Source organism: Molossus molossus, unplaced genomic scaffold (genome assembly GCF_014108415.1).
Source record: "Molossus molossus isolate mMolMol1 unplaced genomic scaffold, mMolMol1.p scaffold_m16_p_11, whole genome shotgun sequence".
NCBI lineage: Eukaryota > Metazoa > Chordata > Mammalia > Chiroptera > Molossidae > Molossus > Molossus molossus.
This window is the reverse complement of record NW_023425346.1, coordinates 38,920,839-38,940,382: the sequence shown is the minus strand read 5'-3', so window position 1 is coordinate 38,940,382 and position 19,544 is coordinate 38,920,839.

The following is a 19,544-nucleotide window of genomic DNA, read 5'->3' as shown; positions in this document are numbered from 1 at the left end:
GATTGAGAAATGTCACTGGGTTTCCCAGGAACCAGATTCTGAGACAAAGATTAGGTGAAGAAAGCATACTAGGACGTGTTCTTGGGATTAATAGTATCTTTGGGTGAAGGGGAGGAAGTAGGACAAGCAGAGGGAGAAAGAAGATGGGCTGATGCAGTCTCCACAGAGTGGTCTGCCAGTCTCCGATGAAGACCTAGATCTGGGATGAGCCCTTAGAATAGTTGTTCTAAGTAGGGGCAAGGAGTTCCAAGGTTCATACCCTCCTCCTACCTTTCCACACAACCAGTCATCGGATTTGGGCTGTCCACCTGCAGGGGGGATGATCTTGAGCAAAGTTCTCCAAGGGCAATTCCCAGAGAGGGATGACAGTTGAGGGCCAGGAACCGAGGGGAGATGGGATTTATAATGTGAGCGCGGAGTAGATGAGGGCAGGGCAGCCCAGCAGCTACGGCACAGGGACGGCCAGTTCTATATCACACCTATCGTCACTTCTAAACAGTAGCTGGCAGGCGAGCTTTATAAGCATGTGTAAGGTGCTTGTGAGGGGCTCCCAGAATCCATGGAAATAATTTGAAAGTCTGGGAGTGTGGAGGAAGACCTGGATTCTCCCAATTATATGCTGAGTGAATCAGTGATAAACTGTTGGCGATTACTACTATTGTGATCACTATTTCCCTCGACCGGTTGTAACCTAAAAAATGAAATTGCGATAATATTGTGTTCACTTTTTTTCTAACAGTCACCTCACTCTTCTTATTTTAGATTATGATCATATAAAGCCTCAGAATTTTACGAATGGTCGTAAAGTCCTTTGTTAACACGACCCATATTCATTCTGCAATCTATCAGCAGAATGTTTATATTTATCCCTTGTGATGAACTGAATGCTCGTGTACCCCCAAAGCTCATATGTGCAAACCCTAATTCCCAATGTGATCTTATCTGGAGTGGGGACCTCTGGGAGGTGATGGGGTTTAGAGGACGCCATGGTGAGCCCCTCGTGATGAGATCATCGCCCTTACAAGGAGAGAAGGAGACATCGGAGCTCTCTCCTCCTCGTATGAATGCAGCAGGAAGGCAGCGGACTGCAAACCAGGAACACAGCCCATGCCAAGAACTGAATGTGCGGCACCTTTATCTCGGAGATCCCAGCCACCAGAATCGTAAGAAATGAAATGTCTGCTGTTTGAGCCATCCGTTCATGGTATCTTGTTATTGCAGCCTGAGCAGCCTAATACATCCCCCAAAATCATCATCTCATGGTTTGGGTCTGTGATTTTCTTCTGATGAGGTTATTTTATTTTTGATTCTGATATCTGTTCCTAGCTGCATTCCAAGCACACTGTTGTAAGCCCACTTTCAATGTTTTCATTAGGTTTTTAAAGAGAGAACAGTGAGTTATGAAGATTCCCCTTTAGTTTGCAAACAACCAAGGGTCATATCTGTTTAATACACATTGCCTAATAACGTGTTACTTTGATGTCTGCATCTTGCCATCTAAAATAGTAATTTCCAAATTGTTTTTAGCAAGAAAACTTTATTCAAGTAAACTCTCCTTTAAAATAATAAAATTAAAAGAAAAAAGAAAAAAAAAAAAGAAAGCAGAGTCTCTCTGGTTCAATTGGGTGGTGGAATGAGGAGCCCGGGATCTACTTGCTTTGCTTTCCTGGAGAGTAACAGCTTTTTAGAGACTCCTGAGGTATCTGCATGGAAACCTATAGCTTTGTAGGTTGCACCCAAAAAAAATCACTGTGCAAAAGTATTGTGAGGCACTTTGTCCAATGACTAGCCAAAATCAAGGCAATGATGGAGGCAATCCAAGTGCCCATCAACAGACAAGTGGATTTAAAAGTTGTGGTACATATACACAATAAAATATTACTCTGCAATAAAAAAGAATAAGATATTACAATTTACAACAGCACAGATGGACCTGAAGGGTATTATGATGCTAAGTGATATAAGTCAGAAAGAAAGAGACAAGTACCATATGATTTCACTTATATGTGGGATCTAAAAAACAACAAAAATAATGAACAAACTAAAAAGAAGCAGACTCATAGACAAAGGACAGATTGGGGGTTACCAGAGTGAAGGAGAATTGAGGGCTGGGTGCAAAAGGTGACAGGATTAAGAACTAATTCGTGGAGTAAAGCATAGGAAATAAAGTCAATAATATTGTAATAACTATGTATGGTGCCAGGTAGGTACTTGAAATATCACAGGATCACCCGGCAGGTGTGGCTCAGTTGTTGAGCATTGACCCATGCACCAAGAAATTGCCTGTTCGATTTCTGGTCAGGACACATGCCCAGGTTGTGGGCCCAATCCCCAGTGGGGGGCATGCAGGAGGTGGCCAATTAATGTTCTCTCCATCAATGTTTCTATCTCTCTCCCTCTCCCTTCCTCTCTCTCTATAAAATCAATAAAGAAAGAAAAAGAAAGTTTTTTTTTTTAAGAAATATCACAGAATCACTTTGTAAAGTATATGATTGTCTGGTCACTACGCTGTACATCTGAAACTAATACAAAATAACATTGAATGTAAAACAAAACCAAGGCATTGACTTTCTGCTGATTTACTCATATAATCTCTCTCTCTCTCTCTCACACACACACACAGAGTTTCTCATAATTTATCCGCAGTAAACCCATGCTGATTCCAAGTAGTCATCACTTTCTTTTGTAAGTGTTCACACAACATTTTTTTCCGAGTATATTAAGAAAGAGTGTCAGGTTTTTTTTTTTTGTTCTATAGCTTCCAGAGTCCACATTTTCTGCATTTTTACATAAAATATCTCCAGTCTCTGACACCTCTTCTGTTCTCCACCTGTAACACCTGTAAGTTCTTTGTGAATTCTGGTGTATAATTAACTTATCCAGGGCAGTGGTTCTCAAAGATGACTGTATGTTAGAATCACCTGGACAGTTGTGTTTTTTGTTCTCTTTTTGCCTAGGTCCTTACCTCGTATCAATTAAATCAGAATCTCTGCAAGTATTTTTAAAAGCTCCTCTGGTGATTTTAATATGCAACCAGGGTTGAGAACCAGTGATCTAGTCCTGGCTTAAATTCATTTCAGACTCTTGCATGTTCTTTTACCATCCACTCTCTTTCCCTAAGTTTCGATCTCTTTGTTCTTTATTTTTTCCTTAAAGCTTCCTCTCAATAATTCAAAAGATAAAAGTAAAATCCAAGTTAAGAGGTTTTACTTTTCATCATTTGTTAACTTACACCTAAGTAATAGCCTATGCTTCCAGGTCCTTGGGTTGCAAAAATAATTTAAAACTTTACCAAGATCCTACTCCACAAGCATGATTTCTAATTCTACTTCTGCATTTTCTCTTTAAAAATGCTGGGTCCACTTGCACCATGGGAAGATTCTAAATGACAGTTTGAAATTTATAAAATCCCTTCACATATGTAATTCTCTCTATTTTGTTCTGCAACTCCATCTGGGCAATATTCTACCTCCCTTAGAGTTCCATGTTAAATCCTTTTTTATTCGATTATGCGCACCATTCTGAGAATAATTCCGTACTTTCTCAGGAGCCTATTAGTTTGGAAATTTACCCTATACCTAGAAAACACCCTCCTCTTCTTGACATCTAGATAACCAGCTACTCAAATAACATGTCTGCTTTTCTCTTTAAGAGTGTGACCCCCCAAATAAAAGAGCAAATGACGCCAAACCCTCTATATCCAGCTATTTAAAAGTCCGCAAAATCCTTCAAAATCCATGCTTTCCACATTCCCTGTGGCTCTCTCATTGATTTCCCTGTGAAGGAGCAGAAATGAGGAATAGTGGATGGATTGGATGAGTCCGAGCAGATTTTCTTCCAGGGAGGAAAGTAACGCGCTTCCTGATGTGTCCTTGCTAAGGCGCCCACTCTATGCTGTTAACAGTTACCAACCAACACAGTGAGGTCCTCGTGCTGGTGAAGAGAAGTCTTCCCTGAGAGTCACCGTCCATCACCCTGGCTGTTTAGATTCTCCTTTCTTCCCAGGGTTTGATTTTCCTCCTAGGAAGATCCTCTAACCCATGTGCTCACATTTTCTATTTCTTTCTCACACTTCCATTTGTAAACTTTAAAATTCCAGTTTTGAGCTACACTTACATCCTCAAAATTGTTTTCATACTTTTTTTTTTTTTCCTCCCCAAATTCTTCTTTTTCTGTAAAATTCAGAAAGCACAGAACAATACCCTTGGTGTACAAATCCCTTGGGGATCTAGAAGGACATTTGTGTGCTGTCTAGCAAATTGCACCTCTCCCCTTGCTTGCCATATACACAGTAACTGCCTGAGACCCTATATCCTCTGGTTGTACCAAGCCTTTCTGAAACATTTATTGAATATACGTGTACATATTGACTTGCATTAACCGTTATTCTTGGAGTTAGCAATTAGCTTAAATTCATTAGTGTCTACAGTATGGTGATAGAGCAATAGCCCAAAGTTCAGAAGGTCAAGGTTTTGAGTCCCACCATTCCTATTAAACTGGATTATCTTGGGAAAACCATTCTAATATCTTTGAGCCTTGGTGTATGTATCTGTGAAATGAGGGAAGAGGGTTTGAACTAGGCTGGGTTTTCTAGTCTTTTTTAAATCTTTAGGACCCATCACATGAAATCTTATTGAAAGTCTTGAAGTCTGAAAGAGAAAATCAGAGGAATCGAGGTCGCAGTAGAGGTGAGCCTCAGGGTCCCAGGTGCTGACCTCCCCATCCCGCTCCACTCTGCCGCTGCTCAGTGCCATCGAAGTGTTTCTCCAGCTGCACATGGAACAGTTTCAAAAAAAAATCCGAGGTTCTCACGCCAGTGTGTGCAGGAATCCCCCAGGAACTTGCTAAAATAGCAAATTATTGTGCAGTCCCCCTTGCAAAAATAAAAAGCTGAGGAATTTGCCATTTACCATTTCTACTGAGGATCAGAGATGTGGAACAGTACAATGATCACATCCTGAGACACACCAAACCGAGTGCACTCTGAAGTCTCTTCAACTACCTTCAGTTATAAGCCAAGAAAAAACACAGTGCATACCCTGACTGGAGCTCCACCTGGTACATGTCCTGTGCGACCCTGGACCATTATCTCACTTCCTCTGTTCTCCCCTAGAAAATGAGGACATCCGTAATAATACCCACCTCAAAGAACTGTCTCCAGGACTATGTGATCTAATTTATGTCAATACTTAGAACAATGCCTGGAACAAATATATAACTCGACAAATATCACTGCTTATTGTTTATTAAGCAAAGCATGACACACCTGCCTACACACACTGACATCCAACATGACAAATATGCCACACATCCCTCTAAGCACTGCTTTTCCTGCTATGTTCTCTGGCCCGCCTATGTGAGCCTCAGTTTTCCCATCTGTAAGATAGGGCTAGTTGTCCTTGATTCAACACCAAACAGGACTGTCAATACAGGAAAAATAAATTTGACTGTGGCTTGCAGACCTTTAGAAGAAAGATGCTTTCTTACAACCCAGCAGCATTATTTCGATATTTAGTATGTTAATATAATTTTCATCAGCATCTTGGAAGGCCAGCTTATTTATGTACACAATTAGTGGAACAGAATGTGGAAAGTGGTGGCCAGTGGTAAGACACAGGCCATTTCCCTGAGTGAAAAAGGGCCCATAAGTCACAAGAGGCAGACTGAGAAGTGAAGGTCACTCATTTATTCACAGGCATAAATTATATTATACCATCAAGTAAGTTTCTTCAGCCAGTCATAAAGAAGAATACGGCTAAGTAATTTACTCGCAAATGATGGTTATAAACCACTCACCCTCTAACAAATCACATTACATCACACACCCCACCTCGTCGCACTAGCAGGGTTACCGAAGTGAGCGACGGGAACAGAGACTCGGCCACTTAACCGGGTTCTCGGTTCATGCAAAAGACCACGCTGGTTCGTGGCTGAAGATCAACGCAGAGCAGTTCAATTGCTCTTCAGGCTAAAACCACTCCGCTTCGATTGCCTCTCGGAACGGCCAGAATCGCTGAGCTGAGCGCACAGAGGAGGGAGTGCAAGGCCCTGGACAGGCTTTGGGGCTGCCCTGACACACGATGCTCTGCGCGACACAGTCCATCTCTGCTGCACCGACCGGCGTGGGACGCGGATTTGGGCCAATGTAGGCGTCTTCAGTTTGGGGAGCTGAGGGGAGAGGCGGGTCTTTACTGGCAAATCACAAGAAGGATTAGAGAATCATAGGCAAATTAGGGTCAAGTTTGTCATCATTTATTCTCAGATTGCAATTATACAATCCTGGAAGTGTAAAAGCCGTAGAGGAAATAATAGCTATGAGACTGCAAGCTGACTATGAGCCAGCCCAAGGGTAGGATTATTGTTCCCATTTTACAAATGAAGGAACTGAAACTCGGAGAGAACCATTCCTTTGCCTAATATTGCACACTGCAGCTAGTAGCAGTGCAGGGTTTGAAATCAAGTATGACTCTCTCCAAGGTCCATGGCTCCAAGGGGACCCCAGAGCTCTTTCTAACAGTCTACGATGCTGCTCCAGGTCATCCGTGATGACAAAGACCTTCCCTCTTGGATACCAGCTCTGACTGGCAGTAGATCTGGTCTCAGAAGAAACACAGCCATGATGAATTAACAACTGCCTGCCAAGAGCGAGGGTTTGGAGATTAAGGGCCAAATGCTAATTGCTTGCCATTCCTGATTTAACCTAACCTCCTAATGTACAGATAAGAAGACGACCCGAAGGATAATTCGAATGGCCCAAATCCTATGATACCAAGCAATAGAGGAAAAGTAAGAATCCAGGTCACCTGCTTGAGCACACAGACCTCTTCCCACCATCCCTGGTTGCTGGTAATAAGGAATGATTCCACCACTTGCATACCTCCTCTGACCTTACCAATGTGCAAGGTTACTTCTACCGGTCATTCAAGGCATTTAGCGTAACACTTTCCACCAAAACTAATAAGGCAATTTTACATCACGTTTTAGTTCTAACATTGTTTAACTACAGATATACATGTTTTCATTATCAAAAATTTAAACAATACAGAGAAATAAAAGATATAAAGCATTTCCCCTTTACTAACTCCCATTCCTCTCTTCTCCCCAGTATGATCACTCTGAACACTTTGGAGTCTTCTTTAAGAATTTTTCTATTCAGTTATAGACATTATATATATATTTGTATACAAATATAGAGTGGTCATATTACAGAAATTTTATGGCAACTTCTATGTAAAAAAATTTTTTTTAAATTGATTTTAGTGAGAAAGAAGAAGGAGAGAGAGATAGAAACATCAATGAGAGAGAGAACATCAATTGGCCACCTCCTGCATGCCCCCCACTGGGGGATCCAGCCCACAACCTGGGCATGTGCCCTGACCAGGAATCGAACCAGCGTCTCTTGGTGCATGGGTTGACACTCAACCACTGAGCCACACTGGCCTGGCACAAATTTTATTTTTTAACTTGACAATTTCATCACCTTTCTACTTCATCAGGCAGTGAGTACACCGTAAAACCACCTTTTGAGGAAAGGTGACATACTTTGCAAAAATGTAGATGCCTGTCCCCTAAAGTTATCTTCACCCAGAAAGAATACACCTAAAAATCTAACCATTCTTTGGGAAAGTATTTTTTAAAAGCATTCTTGACCACTTTAGAGATTCTCAGGCCCAAGTCCTAAGATTAACTTTGGATGTGTTCCTCCTCATAGCCCTTTCCCTATTCATCGACAATTTCCTTCCATCTTCCCCTGCAAATAGCTCTCGAAGCTTTGGCCTTCTCTCCTTGTTCACCACCACCATCCTAGACCAACCTGTGGTCTGCCCTCGCTGGACCACAACAGTGACTCCCAGAGATCTTCTTTCTCCTGGGGTCCCTTCTAGTTCATTCTCCACCCTGCAGCTAACATAATCTTTTGTAACATTATCAATTTATTGTATTCTTTCAACAATAAGAGCTCTTCATTTCTTTTCATGTATTTCACAAATTTCAATTTTTGACCTGGTCTTGTTCCCCACATTTACAAACAAGTTCCTGAATGTTTCATTTGTACCCAAATCAAGAGTCAGGAAAAGTACATCATGTTGTGCCAAGCTCCAGAGATTTCAGTTACTGGGAAATTTTGGGGTGTTCACTCTATGGGGAATGTTAACTCAGGCAACTGACTCTACCATTGATGTTGAGGCTGATTTATTTCTCTTGAACTTTAAAGTGTTGCTAATCTCGTAACATTTTCTTTTCTTTTCTTTTTTTCTTATCCTCACCGGAGACATTTTTACATTTTTGCATTTATCTTCAGATAGAGTGGGAGGGAGAGAGGGAGGGGGAGAGAGGGAGAAACATCAATGTGAGAGAGACCAAACCCAGGACTCTCTGGTCTGCAGGCCGACGTTCTAACCACTGAGCTACACCGGCCAGGGCTATCTCATAACATTTTCACATAACACTATAAATTTTAATTCTTCTTCTGAAACATTAGAATTACACCCATTGTTCAAGATGGCTAAGAAGGAAGTATATGTATAAGCATATATACCAATTATTGTTGAAACATCTTTTCTTGTTAATTTTCTTCTCAGCAAGCATCTACGATGTTTCGTTTGTTTCTACAAATTGACATGATAGGATGTTGACCAGCAGGTTTAAAATACCTTTTGTTTTGAATGGAAAGGTTTGGAAAGTTACATTTTCTAGTTCACAGCATGACTCTAGTAACACCCTGTTTTCAGGCTTGTCCACAGTGCCTGCCCTTTTGATTCCAAAGGGTGGCAATGTTGTGATTGCTGAATTGACTGAGGCTGTCACTTTCAAACTAAAAGTGGCAACAGGAAACTGGCAACTAACAACCCATAAGTAGAAAGAAACAACTGAATAAACATGTATTTAGAAAGAAAGCAGTTTATTACATCCTGCTAAAATGACCAAAAGCAGAAAACAGATCCATATCCTCCAAACTCATTGATGAATCATTCTTTTGAATCCTTTGATACAGGCTTAGATCAGCTGTGGACTCCCTAAGCATTCCATGATAGAACTTTCTTTTGTTTTATCATGAGTTTACTGCAGTATTACTAGAGCCAGATTTTATTAAATATTAGAATAATTGAGTTCAATATCAAGCAGCAACTATCTTTTAGAACAGAGGTTTACAAAACAGTTCGTTCTAGTTTTGCCAAATAAATTTTATTTAATTATGCACACTCTAGAACATTTTTTAAATATAATTTTTTTCATATGATTAATTAATTGCAAAAGATGTCATTTCTGGCATGTTATAAATATTGATATTTAAAAATGAAATGTTCTACCACTCTTTTATATGTTTTTAATGAAACACAAAGGCCATAACAATTTCAGACCTATAATCTTCATTTTAAAAAAATATAAACATTTGGAAAATTTATGTTGTACTTTTTTCTCCTGAAATAGTAGTTTTATTCTACTTCCCCTATAGAATGGTATTCTAAAATAATATATTTTATGTTTGAAAATCTCTTTTTGATTGCCTATTATAATTGTCTGCAAGTAAATACAGTATATTTGTACATATACACATAATTTATTTTAAGAAGTTTTCTGTGACCATGTGCTCTTGTTAAAATAACAACATTATTATAATGCACATAATACATAAGGTTAAAATATTTCTTCTGAATTTGGTTGCCATTTCTTTTATTTTTGGTAAACAATTGATCAAAATTTCAAAAATATATTTTAAGTGTTGACAAACAGTGATCCTAAGAAGTAAAACTTTATTATAAGTCCATCTCTTAATAAATTAATGTGCGTTGCTTATGAGGCCTTGGCTAGGGGCATTGTTCCACCAACCTGTTTGGTATCGGGGTTCGCACGGTGGCAGTGCACCAACGCAAAGGGCCGGAAGGTGCTGAGATGTTCTCTCAGGAAGTCTGAGAGGGAAAAGAGGAAGGTGGGCAAGGGCAAACCCGACCATTCACACTTTCTCAGGCAGTTTGGGGAAAGACAGCATACTAAGAACTAGAAATAGATTCAGTTAAACTTATTTATAACCATGTAACCCTTGGAAAGCCTTTGTGCACCCTGGTTGGAAGTCCACTGCTATAAAACATTGACAGTTCTCCAATAGCCTCCTCAGCCAGACAATGACTAGAATGTGATGCGATCAGTTTACTTTTTTATTCCATGTACCTATTTGGATAAGATGAACATGTTCTCCAAGTAACATGTCTTCTCTTCATTGTTAGGATTCTTGCACACTGTTAATACAAGGCCATGCACCTTGTGAATATGAAAAAACTATTCACTAATAATTATTTCTGTGATAACCTCAGTATTTAAAAATTTAGCTTCATGAAAAATCTACACAGTCAAAAAAAAAAAAAAAGTAAGGAAGAATCCTTTGGATTGTGACAATGTTAAAGCAAAAATAGATTGATATTGAATATATTTAAAATTACTTGTCAGCTCTATTTTATGTACAACACACACACACACACACATTCTGGTTATATCCTGAGCACAGCTCAGTGCTAAGCAAAGTGAAAAAGTCAGAAAATAACAGGGCAGAGATTACAGCAAGGTTACATTGGGGGCAGGGGAAAAGCTGTTCCTCCAGAATAATAGGTTTTAAATTGGAGATCTTTACTTAAAACCCTCAGGAAATAAAAAGGGTCAAAAAAAGAGAGAGAAAATTGCACAGGGGTTATATTACTTTAAAAGACAATCTCGTTTCTCTTTCAAAAATTGCTGTATTTTTTGAATGATGCCTTTGACAATGGATGCCATCACTTAAGAGCCATTGCTCAATAAAAGGGTGGTCAAGAATTCTGAATTTCATGGCACTTAAATGTTTCTACCAGTTTAGAGAAAAATGGTATCGTTTTTACCAATTTGATTTAAAGAACTGAAAACTCAGAAATGTAAATTAAGAAATTAAGCTAATTTTTAGTTGTTTTGTTATTTTTTGGTCAGGAATATATATATTTAGAATATTGTTTTGCAGATATAACCCAGTGAAAACTTTATTGAGTCTAACATCCTAAATGAAATTGTATGATGACTTTAAAAGGAAAATAGTCTACTGTCTTCAGCAGCAGGAAAAGCAAACAACGTTGTAATCAGGGATGGTCTTTCCATATCATTTCAATTTTACACATCCACTTAGGAGAATCCTCTTAATATATTGATAGCATGGGCTAAATGGTTGTCTGTACTAAAGTCTTCCAATGCCAATCAGAAAAGAATAATGTGGCCCAGACGGTGTGGCTTACTGGTTGAGCATCAGCCCATGCACCAAGAGGTCACTGGTTCAATTCCCCGTCAGGGCACATGCCCAGGTTGTGGGCCTGATCCTTAGTGGGGGGCGTTCAGGAGGCAGCCAATTGATGTTTCTATCTCTCTTTCCCTTCCTCTCTCTCTAAAATCAATAAAGAAACAAAATTTGTTTTTACAAAGAAAAGAAGTATGTGTTTTATTTCCTATATGTGTATGAATTTAAAATGCAGTATATTAATAGACAAGAATTCAAGCTCAGTCAATAAATCCCATTCACTATAATTGTAATAAAGACATGGGATTAACACTTATGCACTGTTTCCTGAACAGATATATAAATGGAACCTTGTTTCATGAATCTGTTATTTAGGAATCACATGCGTGATACATAGTAGTCTCTCAATTTAAAAAAAAAATTAATAAATTATTTTCCAGCTCATTAGCCTATTTAGTCTATAGCTGTTATATACACATCAAAAATGGGGTGGCAAAATTCAGTAGACGCTAAAGGCAGAGCTTCAAGTGAACTGATGCTATAGGATTTTATGAAATGAAAATAAAATATGGAGAAGGGAAGAGAAGTCAGAATTTCCACCACAGTCTGGTGATTGATGCTTCAGCCAGTATCGTGGTGTTTGATACTGTTGCAAAAAATTAAGTAAATTTAAAAATTAAGTCAGGCCCTGGCCGGTTTGGTTCATCGGTTAGAGCGTCAGCCTGTGGTCCAGAGAGTCCTGGGTTTGGTTCCTGCTAAGGGCACATAGCTCGGCTGTGGCTTGTCCCCGTCCCTGGTTGGGTCTCTCTGGAGGCAGCCACTTGATGTGTCCATTTCACGTCAATGTTTCTCTCTCTCTCTCTCTCTCTTCCTCTCTCTCCCTCCCACTCTATCTGAACAAAAAATAGAAAAATGTCCTCAGGTGAGGATAAAAAATATAAAGAATAAAAATTAAGTCAGAAGTAAAAATACTTAGGCAAAATTGGACTGGGTGAAAGATACAAAGAAGACCAGAAGAAGACACGAGGCTGAGTCCAAGAATAAAAGAAAAGAGAATGCAAGAAGAATTAGGCAAAGGCCACAGATAAAACACAAAGAGAATGGCAGAGAAGGTGACAGTAATTTCTAGTGAATATTCAAAGTAGGAAAGAAGTTACACAATTCAAATTGTGGTTTTTTTTTTTTTTTTTCTGTTTGTATTTCACCAAAGCTTGCTATTTAAGAGAAAACCTGTGACTTACACTGAAATTTTGGTGATTGCTTATTTCAGATTGGAATAATAGCTGACATTTTAGGGAAGTTTATTATGAACCAGGCACCAGGATCATTATTTTACACACATCATGTCATTTAATTCTCACAACAACTATAAGAGATGGGCAGTAATATTATCCCTATTTTATGGGGCTTAGAGATGTTACTTAACTTGGTACATGGTAAGGTCATGTAGCTAGTTTAAATGGCTGAGGCATGACTTTATATTCATTTTTCTTTAAATCCAAAGCTCTTAAATCTCTAAGCCACTGAAACTGCAAGATTAGTGAAATTCAAATATGCCTTTATAATACAAGTGCAAATTTCATTTACTAATAAACACCAATTGATTCCATTAAAGCACAAACTCCTAATTAAACTAGTAGTTAATTTGTACAGTGTGAGCAGAAGTATATTTTGTAGTTTTTCCCCACATTCATTTTCCCTAATGAAGACATTTAGCTAGGATTTTAGCCTTGAAAAATGTCATATGAGCATATAAATATCTACATATATTTTTAAATATAAATACATTTATATAAATATCTACACATACATTTAGATAAATACATGTAGAGAAATATAGGTAAAGATACACTTACAGATAAATACATACATTTATATGTGAAAAAGTTTTTACATCTTTTATATCTGTCAGTTCCCAAATCAAAGAATAGATTTAATGCAAACCAAGTTTTAAAAATACAACAAAATTTTGAGAAATCATAAAAATGATTTAACATTTCATCTACATAAATAAACAATAAGACAGAGATAGCTTGTTTAATTAGACATTAAACTATTATAAAGCTTTTGTCCAGGTCAGTTTTGCTCTGTTGTTAGAGTGGCAGCCCACGGACCGAAGGGTCTCAGATTTGATTCCTGGTCAAGGTCATGAACCTGGGTTACAAGTTTGATCCCTGAAGGGCCATGCAGAAGGCAACCAATTGATGTTTCTCCTTCATGTCAATATTTCTATCTTTCTATCTCTTTCTCCCTCCCTTCCACTCCATCTAAGAATTAATGGAAAATATCCTCAGGTGAGGATTAACAAAAAATATATATATTATAAAGCTTAGATAATTTGATGACACAGATCAGTGAAAAAAATAGGTAGCAGTCATTTCATGTGCACAAAATATATGATAAAAAATGCCATATAGCAATAAAAAGGACATAGATTATTTATTAAATAATACAGAGAAAATAAAATACTTGTGGGAAAAAATTAAGTTAACTAAACTGTTGCATTTTCAAAGATATAATGAGATTAGAAAATTCAGAAAAGATTAATAAAATATGGTGAAAACATTTTTAATAATTACAAAGTTGATTAAATTGTTCATGAAAGACTACAGCTCTACATGTTTCTTGGTAAATAAATTTCATTAGTGCACTTAATCTAGTATTCTGCATAAATCTTGGACTCATCAAACAATGCTGTTTATATAAGAATTAAGAAGTATTTAAAAGCATACATTATAATTTGTTTCATTTGCAATAGCCTTTAATTTTACATATATCTAGAAATATATATAATTATATATAAACATATATTAAAATATGCATATCTGTTGCCCTTATTCCTTCTGATACTTTATTACAGTAGGAGGGCTACTTCTGCTGTTTTTGTAGAGGAAAGTCTGTTCGAAATTGGAGTGTTGGTAAACAGTATTAAATTTATGACAACCATCTGCCAAACACTTTGTAAGACCCTAGACATCTGGCTGTGTCCTTCATCCCTGCTACGGATACACACAAAGCAGGGGTGAAAGAAAGCAGGTACTGCCTAGCTGGTGTGGCTCAGTGGTTGAGCATCGACCCATGCGCCAAGAGGTTGCCAGTTCGATTCCCGATCAGGACACATGCCCAGGATGTGGGCCTGATCCCCAGTTGGGGGCATGCGGGAGACAGCCAATTAATGTTCTTTCCATCGATCTCTCTCTCTCTCTTTCTCCCTTTCTCTCTCTCAAATAAATAAAGAAAAACAAGAAAGCAGGTCCTGGGTTTGGCATCTTCATCATATAAGATGGCTATGTCTTTAAAATATCAAGCCTGTAGAAATGTATTTGTCCTTCCCTGCAGAAACACATTTTTTTGAAGGGATTGCAATTGGAAATGGATATTTCCTTGATTTACTGGATTAGGAGGAAAATTGGTTTTGTGTCAGCCTTTATTCCCTCCTCCACTGAAGAAACTTTCCTTAAGGGGCTGATGATTTTGAATGTGGTTTCTGAATATCAAGAGGATGTTTTAGAAAAGTGTGTCTCTTTAACCCAAGTAGTGATCTTATAGGTTTATTTTCTGCTTGTTGGTAATTTTTGCTAATTATAAAAATCTTCTAACATAAAAATAAAAGCCAATCATATTATGAACACCCACATATCCATAATCTAATGTATCCTAGAATTTATTATATTCTGCTTTTCTTGTTGTTGACACATTTCATATCATTCCTTGCAAACTTGTTAGCTGGTGCTGTTTATAAGGAGAAGTATTGCCTCGTCAGCTGTAGCTACCTGGTTACCCCAAAAGACAGTTTTCTACTGGAAAAGAGAGATAAATGCATGAACATTTTCCTTAAATTACCACATTTTTGAGTAAGGAGTTAGTGTTAAATTCACTTCCAAAAGTAGGAATAAGGGGATTTTTTTCGTTTGTTTGCTTTTTTTTTTTTTTTTTTATCCTCACCCGAGGATATTTTTCCATTTTTTGTACAGAGAGAGAGAAACATCGACGTGAAGGGACACATCGAGTGGCTGCCACCCGCACGACCAACCAGGGTCGGGGACAAACTGCAACCGAAGTACGTGCCCTTAGCGGGAACCGAACCCGGGCCTCTCCGGACCGCAGGCCGACGCTCCAACCGCTGAGCCAAACCGGCTAGGGCTTGTTTGCTTTTTTTTAACCATTATTATAGGCTCATCAGTTTTTATATATTAAATTGTATAAATCAATTACCGTTATTCTTTTTAATGCTTGAATTGTTCAACTTGGGGCAATGGTAGCTCACCAATTTTCTTTTGGCCAGACGATCTGTCTCTCCTGGGTGGCAGGCATGGTTTGCCGGGGGGCTGCCGTCACCGGGAGTGGGAATTGGGCGTGCAGTGAAGGCTCCGAGGTTGAGTGACATCAAACACAGTCACTTACCAAACAGATGGCAAGAAGAGAAAGCTGAGATTAAACCAGAAGGGAAACATGCAGCTTCATTTTGACATGCTACTTTCTTTTCTAGATGCTAAGTAGGATTTTTAATGAATACCTATAATAATTTTTTTCTGCCAACTATTAAGTGGGGAAGAGCTTCCTGGAACTCAACTTTTTCGTTAACATTTCAATCTGGATTGAAGGAAGCAGCGAGTCGTAGGCAATCTGATAAGATTTTTGTTTCTCAAAGTAAGATGCTTTGCAATGGGAAAATATCTGAAGATAGTCTTGATCATGTTCTAACAAATTCCAAAGTGTTTTATAAATGTATTGTCAAATAAATGTTAATGAAAATATAATGACAACGTTTTGTTTCTCACTAAAAAATGTATTTATGTTTGGTTTCAAACCCTCTACCATGAATGATTAATTTTCAATACTTAGAAGGAAATCAAACTATTTGGGTCATTTGATCAGTATTAGAGGAGTGGACATGTTCAGTGCAAAGAAATGCAACTTGTCTGCACAATTCCAGTAAATAATAAGACTGAAACTAAAATATCCTAACCTTAAGAGAAATATAAAATGGGAAATAATGTTTAATGTTCATTAAATTTCTTTTACTTATGTTTCTTCTTTTATTAAGCATAAGAGATGCCACTACTATTATGATAACTTGTTACAGTAAATAATGGCAATTTTCCAACTCACCAATATAAGAATGGGGTGAAGGAAATCTAAGAAAAAAGGTCCTCATGGGTATAATTAAAGATGGAAGGACTTGGTCCTTTACAGCATTGACCATCAGTGGATTATTATCTCCCCAGCGAAGTTTCAGGAATGTATGTTTGAGTCTTGGAAGAGGCGGCTTGCATTCATTATTAACAGCAATAGTAATTTAAAAAAAAAGTGTCAACACATTGTATCACCACATTCTGTTCCTAACATTTATAAATACAGTCTCTAAACTGCAAATAATTTATCTTACATCAAATGAAACTAAACCAAACAAATAAAAACAAACAATTATTTATATTTTATTTCTTGCCTTTTAAAATCCTTCCTACTTTAAAAAATTATGTGTGTATAAAAGGATTGATCGAATAAGATGTCTTAAGAAAAATTCATGTAATTAATATGCTTCTTTTGCCAGAAATAGGGAGAGGAAGAATGAAGAAAGAGATAAAACGAGGAAACAACCACCTGCCAAAGGTCAAGGGGGCTGCACTGTATTACTTAATTCAATAACACCACAATAAAGTTAGCCATTCCTTTTTTATTATAGCATATTGGTGCTTCTAAGAACACTAACAGTGAGAAATAAATGAATATGGCTTCAGATGCTGCAGAGGACAGTGGGAGGCGAGGTTTAATTCACCCTTATGAAGTCTTCTTGAATCGTGTCACTGGTAGAATTTGTGCTTGACTTTTGGGAACATAAAATGTTCTTGCCACTGAGAACTAATTAAGAAATTTGGCCCTCTGTGACTGAGCTCATTTTGTTCAGGTTGACTGCATGTTCAAGTTTGACTCAAAATGCTCATTTAATGTATACTGTGACCAACTATTTTAGTTGGATTGAGATAATTGCCTAACTCAACCCTGTGTTGATACATTCCAGAAGAATGGCATTCCAAGCCCTTAACTGAGACTGTTACAAAATCACCACTGCAGGATTTTAAGAAGCTTGAAGTGCAAAAGTTAAAGTTGTGTTTTGGAATGAACCCAAAGGAATCCCAGGCTACCATTAGCAAAGAGGAGGATGTATCTGGAGCAACAGCAAGGATGGATCTCAGATAGTAAGTGAAAGAACATAGACATAAACAGTAGGTAGTTATGATTCTACTTATATGAAGCAAAAGAACACACACATTTAATTCACACTGATAGAATCTAGAATGGGAAATGGGTATTGACAGAGGAGGAGCATGAACATTTTCTATATCTTGATCTAGAATGGTGACTTGGGATATATGTCTATAAAATTCATTGAACCATACACTTTGTACAATTTGCTATTATGAAAGTTATACCTCAATGAAAATCAGAAGAATTCTTCACAGGTACCTAATTAAATTTAAACTGATTAGAAATGTACAAGTCTAGATTTGTTGGTCAAAGGCCCCAAATGCTTTCATCTTCTCTATCTATCATTTGACTGTCATAAGGGGTATGAACTCTTGATCCTTGATCTAACCTGCCTTCTCTTCTGTACGAATTCAGCAAAGGCATCAAGGCCCAGGTTATCTGAGCAAATGTAACACACTCAAGTTCCCATGTCTCATCATTTCAGGTGCATTTTGTGCGGAGAAGTAGGGGAGCTTGTTCTTTCATGAGGCCAGGTCCACGAGCTTGGCCTCAGAAATTCATTTGTGAAATAAGTATCTACTGGGTGCCTTCTGTGGGCGTGATGCTATTGTAGGCCCAGGAGATACGTTGGTGAACTACTAACACAAGGTCTCTGCTGCCGTAGACCTTGCACTTAGGATTAGGGATGAGAAGAAGACAAACAACTTGAACACAAACATGCAAAATACTCTCAGCTAATGGTAAGTCTAGCTAGGAGGGCCCGCTTCAGAAGGTGTGGTCAGAGAAGGCCTCTCCGAAGATGAGACATTTGATCAGTGACCTGAAGGATGAACTGAGCTAGCCAAGCCAAAAGCAGGAAAACTCTGACCACACAGAGAGAGCAGCAAGCCTCAGTCCTGGAGGAAAGGAAACAGTTTAACATGTCTGATAGACACAAAATAGGCCAGGGAACAACTAGCAGGAAAATAGCATGAGATAAAAACCACAATTTGGATACCATTTTGAAGAGTTTGAATTTAGTTCTAAATACAATGACGAACCATTGGAGAGTTTTCAGGGAAGGGATAATACAGATTAAGAAGTTAAATAGTTGGAGGTAGAACTGATCCAACGTGTATAGATTAAATGGTGGAGAAGAGAGAAAATGAGAAATGAAAAGTAACTGCTTTGTTTTAGTCATGATGCTGCCATTCACCAAAATGAAGGAGACCGGAGAATTAATAAATGTGATGAAAATATGAGTTCATCTGGGACAGATGGAGTTTTGAGCTACATTTTAGCCATATCACAAATGAACACACTTGACTTTGACAGATGAAATAGTGTGACTTGAAGAAGCTCAAAGTCATCATTAAAGTGAAAAAACAGCTTCAAGTTTATGCCTAAAAATGGTGGGCCAATTGTATTGTCTTTGAATAATGAGGACAGAATTCTAAGAATCTGGGGTATTTGCAATGTCATCCTGTTGAAGTCTTAAGACAGCGCATACTACAAGAAGTGAATGAAGACGGAACGTACCCATCACGCCACTGTTCTGTCATGTGTCAAAACATTTCCAACTTTCTGGATGATTGCTGAGTGAAAGATTCTGGAGTTTTTCAAAACCTAGAACAAATAATGGTGCTATAAAATAGCACTCTAAACCATCACTGGTAGAGATGCCTGTCAACTGGTACTACAACTTAATTTAATTAAAATTGAATTGTGTCAGTACTTTGGCAAAGTATAATCAGTTCTATTAATTTAGCCAAAATTTACTTGAACATGTGCATAATGACATTTATTTTAATGTTGATTTAAAAACAATTCTAATCTATATAACTTGAAGATTGAGTAAATAAAGTATGCTTTCTTGCCCTGGGCGGTTTTGCTCAGCGGTTAGAGCGTCGGCCCTCAGACTGGAGAGTCCTGGGTTCGGTTTCCACTAAGGGCACATACCTCAGTTGAAGTTTGGCCCCAGCCCCAGTGGGTGGCGACCACTCAATGTGTCTCTCTCATGTCGATGTTTCTCTCTCTCTCTCTCTTCCTCCCTCTTTCCTTCCTGCTCTATCTGAAAATAAATGCAAAAATGTCCTCGGGTGAGGAT